Consider the following 6,000-nt stretch of genomic DNA (forward strand, 5'->3'; position numbering starts at 1 on the left):
GTTTCTTTCGGCTGGTGGTAGATTTTTTATAACTAATGCTGCATTCACAGAGGAAGCAGACAGATGGGAGGCTGAAAATGGAGGACACGCGCTTGATGGAATGCGAAAAAAACAAGCTGCCAACAGAACAGTGGGACGGCAAATAAATGATGTGACAATATGTTAGAATGCCGATGTCATGCATTTTGCCATATGGCAAATTATGTAGACAAAACTAATTTTGTGTATCAGGATCATTTAAATGCCTCTTACGTTGAAAACATTTCATTGTGAATGCAGGATTCTGCTTTTCTTATATATTCGACCACTCTTAAAGCTAAGTATGCTCCAAAACATGATGTGGACCAAATCGCATTATTCGTATTGTCCACCATTTCCATTGTAAATAATCTCTGTGTGCCTTGCCTTCCACGTGAATGCAACTTCACTGAATAAAAACATGAAAAAATAACAAATTTACTATGGCTCCTATAGTTTTCAGTTTAGAGAGAAATTGACTGAAAAGCAGAAAACCACACATTTTCAAACACAATACAATTTCCCCTTTGGTACAAATAATCAAGTCCATCTGCCAGCCTTTTTCAAAGCCATTAATATTTTCTTCACGATTGATTTTTCTTCCACATGTTGAAAATGGATAAAGTATTCATTCTGCAGTGCACTGCAGAAACGAGACATGGGACCCCAAGGATGCACTGTATTTGCATATCCATAAGAAACAGTTTATCATTTCTAAACTATTTGGCCACGCTCCTTGTTATGTAAATGATTCCTCTGGAGCACGACCATATGGATCATGTGACCCCTAAATAAAGAGTCAGCAAAGTTGGCAGCAGCTAGTGCTCATGTCCTACCCAACCATTTGCATATGTTGCCAAGAAACGTTCGATGAGCAGCATTGAAATTCCGGTGGTTTACCGGAAAACCATCAGTTCGCCGTCGCTCTGCGGAACCTCGGCAACCTCTTGGTTTGCGTGGAGCGTAGCGTGACTGACACTTCTCCTCGCTATCGTGCGCTTCAGGTCTGCTTCTCCATATGGAGCTGATTTAAAGAGGTTAAGTACGCACGGACAGGAGACATTTTTGTTTAATTTTTCTCTTGACTCCACGGGGCCTCAGTGACTGCTTGTTGCAAGTCATTATTTACCTTTCAGTAATGATTAACTTGTGGTAATGCTGATTGACAAGCACAGAGGAAATTGTGAAACAAGACAACCTCCTCTTCTCACGCTCCAAACACAGGCATATAATTTATTGATGACTGTTGGGTGTGTGCTCCTTATGCATCCTGCAAGATCAGCCGAAAAACATTGCATTTGGAAAAGAAAATCAGCACCGACCAGCAAGAGTCCTTGCCGAGTCAAACCGTGCCCGTGGCCGTACATCACTTCTGGTTCATTTTGTCCAACGCATTTGCATGTTGCTTCCAAAGAGCCCCTTCGTCGGGGTGATGAAGGAATTCACCCAGGTTGCTCCGTGCTGACCCTGGTGGTGATTGCTCATTTCAATGCCAAGGCGTTTTGCAATGGTCCGTCCCCGTATGACAAGGGAAAAGGTAGAGTAGCCAGATTTTTCTTTGGACGTTCTCACGTGGCAGCATTGTGATGTGAGGAGGAGTGGGATTAGAACCTTTTCACCCCCCACTCCTCAAAGCAACATTTGCTTGAGCAATTTAATTGTTTTGGGAATTCCTGGCCATCCCTTCCCAATGCCGCACATTCCTCCCCTGCACAACAGAATGCATTCCTGGGCAATATAAAGCGATCTCCATCAGAATCGGTTAGGCTCCCCACAATGTCTGAGGAATTCCATCCTGCAGGAGAACGACATTCCTGACTGCATGATTGATAGTCTATTAATTAGAAGGCATTCACTGGGGACAGCCCCAAAGATTTTCTTTTTTTGTCTTCCTGAAGTGGTTGTGATTGTTATCAGGCGACATGCTGCTAACTGGGCAGCAGCCAGAGCCAAATCTGACCAGTTAGCCAATTGGAAGAAATGGCTAACTTTATAGGAGCTATATGAAGTAAAAATCCTCTTATTAGACTTCAGGAAAAACAAATCCCTTTAAGGGTAAAGAATGCTAAATATTACAGCTATAAATTAAACAAGTTAGATTTGGAATAATTTAACAGTCTAATTTCCAAATCTCATTAAAGATGCATTAAGCTGCAAAAGAAATACTGTGCTAAGATGGTGAATAATTCTTGGCATTGGTGATTTTTTCCTTCTCAGCAAAGTTTGCAGTAGTTTACTTCTTTTTTTTTTTTCTTGCTTCATTGCACTTTTTTTTTTCAAAGAACTTCTACCTCTGTTGTCAGAAGGATCACTTCTCATTAGCCTCACTTGTCTGTTGAAATCTTCTTGGTCCATTTTTGGCATTGATCCAGAATGGCAGAATCAATCAAGGTCTGACATTAACGAGAGTCTCCAAAGGTACCCTGAATGAAGCCTGCAGGTTATCTCACGTTGAATTTCAGGGAACAAATTTCCTTTCAGTGCCTCCCCATGACTTTGGAAACCCAGAGAGTGTTGAACGGTGGAATCCAACAATTCAGCTTTAAAAAGATACAGCAGCACAAAAGAAACTCTGCCCAGAGCTTCAAGATGTAGAGAGCGCATGTATTTTGTAGCTGCATTAGACTGTTGGCAGTGGATTCCTGCTTGGTTCCTCTCGAGATGTCCAAATCTAGCCTGTCTGCATACAAATGTAGGGGGACAACAGCCAACTTGCGAGCTTTGGCACCAGACAAGTTAACAGAAACACAATAGTGTTGTAATTATTCAAAATGTGGTTTTATTCCATTTAATCCACATGATCACTTGCTGCCAAACTGAGACTGGATCTTTTTAGAAGCTTGACATGTATTTATAACACCGCAGGGATTCACACCTTGGACACAACTCAACTTCACTTTCCTTCAAGGGTTCCTCGGCAATTGTCGACCACAACCTCTTCGAACTTCTCTCTTTCAGCTTTCCTGAGAAAAACTGAATAGTACACGGAGCAAACGTCCTGAAAGTCCTGAATGCTGGATTGGACTGTAAATACCTTTGGTGACATTATGTTTTGGGAACATAACAGGAAAAAAACCCACAACCTTTGGCAACATCATATCTACTTTAGAGAAACACAAATGGTTAAATCCCATGCAATAAACGACCGCAAACTATGTCTTTGAAAAATACTGTGCGCAGTAAAACAGATTTATTATAATTTTTTTGCTTTCCCATTTTTCACTCAATCTAAAAAAGAAGCCTCTCAGTTATGTTTTGTGTTCTTTTATTGTGCCTAATGCTATTCCTCATACCAGTAGATATAAGTGTCTATCAAGGCATTGCTTATTATTGCGTCTGTGTAAACGGCAGCAGGATCCCCGATATACTCCGTGAGATAGCTCTGTATTTACATTCACAAATGACTGCAACAAACAAGACGAGCAAAATTGTGAACCACAGACGGCTAATAATAATAAAAAAAAAATCAAATTCAATAACAGTTTAAAAGTAAACTTCCAAAATAAGTCACACGCAAGCTGCATTTACAGAATGACACTGAAGTTAAAAAGAGGTGCAACTGGTTTCAACATCATTTCTTCCAAATTGCAGTTTATTTTTATGTGTTGGTCTTAATGTGCTTCTGTTCCGTGAAACTGAACTGCTGAGAGACACAGCAGCACATACTAAACTTTAACCTTGATTAAACTCGAACTGTTTATTATTCCTTCCACTGACTCCCCGCACCGTTCAGGGAGCCAAGCTCTACGTTTCACATGGTCAAATGTCACTAAAATAGCCATCACAGAATAATTACCCAAACCACTACCTTATGATGTGGTTAAAATTGTGGCTCAAATTGGTATGGCAGATTTATTCACCATTACATTTTTTTTTCTTAATTTCATGGTCTCCTATGACTCACAAAAGCACTGCCAAGATGCTCTCAACCACTGAGGGAGCTTGATTACACTAGCAGTACATTAATTGACATCACCTGACATCACCGGTACCAGATTCTGGAGAACACAAATAAAGACATGAGGTTGACATCTGTATTTTTTGATTTGTTCACTTTTTAGGTACTAAAAGTGGTAGACAGAACAGTTGGAGACAAGACTCACTGAGAAGAAACAAGCCTGTTATCAAATCATATGACTGGAAATGGGTGAAAAGGTTTAAAATGACACATAAATGGTGCAAGAACTGCAAGTAAGGGCCGGGGTGCCCTCGCTTCCCAGTATCCTCACTGAGAAGCATCTGTCATGGAGATAGAAGACTTCTGCACTTCATATATAGTATGTGAATTAAAACACATGTCAAAAGCAAATCAAACACATATTACCAAGTTCACCCATTAACAGAAAATAGTTCTTTTCCTGCAGAATAAGGCACCAACTACAACAGCTCAAGAATTGTTTGAGGATCACCACAATTCAAAATGTTGGCTCAACATCTGACGTCCGAGGATCTTGATCTGTCACTAATTTCCTGGTGTCACACCTTCAGCTGGACCCAGTACCAATGTGTCAAAGCTGTTTTGGGTGCAAAACAGCTCATTGACAGTTACATCCAGCACAAATGTGAAAAAAACAAACATCTGTGCTGCAACCCTAACCCTTACATCCTGTACTTTAACTATTTTACTTGAATTATTTCTTCCAAATGTATTCTGACGTTTCTCTAATCAGATGATCTTGAGTTTTTTCAATTCTTGTCTCACAAAATGTTTTTATGCTTTTGACTTGTGTGTGTAAAGCACAAGAACTTGACTTTGAGCCTATGTTGGGATTACAGGACAAAACAATTGTCTTCCCTGGCTATGTTTGTCTAATGGCATCAAAAAAAATACCATTTTAGACTGCTGCTTTCCTGTGAGTGCTCATAATAATAATAATAAAAGACACGGCAAACCTCAACAAATAAACAGGAGGATTAAAGCTTTAAAAGTCATTTTGACGCCCTGAAACAATGTCATTTCTGTGAAAAATGTTTGTCTACATTTGCACATCAGTAAGCATGTATTTCCAGGCAAGTTTGCCCCCTCCTCCCTCCTGTCACAGTGATAATGAGTTGCTGCCACCCTTGAAACTCATTCGGCTTGGTGATGAAGCAGTTCGCAGATTGACAGTGAGGAGTGTGGCTGTTCCACTCGGAGATGAAAGAGGTCTAAGCTGGCAGAAATGTTGCGTTGCCTCGGGAATGTCACTGACGACATATCTTCCAGGAAGTTTTATTTTTCTCAATCAGCACAAGCATAAATCAAATAAACAAGCGGGCTGCCATGCAACAGGAATGTCCAGTGAATTTTTCAGCATGCAAAATAAATTTGATGAGTTTTGTATACATTTGCCTGACGATTGTTAATGATTACTGACTCAAAGATGTTTGAACAAAAGCTGCGGCTGAAAGGAACATTGCATGCTTTTTCTTTGACGCAGTAGGACCCTTCAGTTGTTTACATGCTATAAATGGGCTTTGATAACTTTCAGAACAGTTGACAACTGACTAGACAGTGACGCAGGGTTCTGGATCCAGCACTTTCAAAGATTTAAAGACCTGCTCCTCCAGGGAGTCGGCTGGTATTCTGTGCTTTTAAAAGTTGAAGGATGTGAGGAGACGTAAGAGGCACTGAAAATAATGCCTCAAACAAAGATCCTGACTTTAATCTCAAGGTTCTTTTTCTCATTCTAAAACTGTTGGTGTCTCTTGTATATAACATACTGCATGTAGGTAGATCCTGCCTGAAGCATAAAATCCCTTATACAAAAGAAAAACACTTCTTAGAGTGGCAAAACAAATCTATCTTTTGCCTCTTTTGTGGTTTTCTATGCAAGCAGCCCAACATTCTGTTTTGCAAATACATTTCAATGGTTCAGATATCTGTTTCAGAAAAAAACACCACTGTATATGCATCTGGGCAAAATCAATAGAAACGTGTGAAAAATTCCTGTAGAGTTAATGTAAAAACAGCACCTGGGGTCATTCACAGCTATGTGGGTT

Source organism: Nelusetta ayraudi, unplaced genomic scaffold (assembly GCF_046127955.1).
Source record: "Nelusetta ayraudi isolate G7.1 ecotype Tasmania unplaced genomic scaffold, CSIRO-AGI_Nayr_v1 ptg000048l, whole genome shotgun sequence".
Taxonomy (NCBI): Eukaryota; Metazoa; Chordata; class Actinopteri; order Tetraodontiformes; family Monacanthidae; genus Nelusetta; species Nelusetta ayraudi.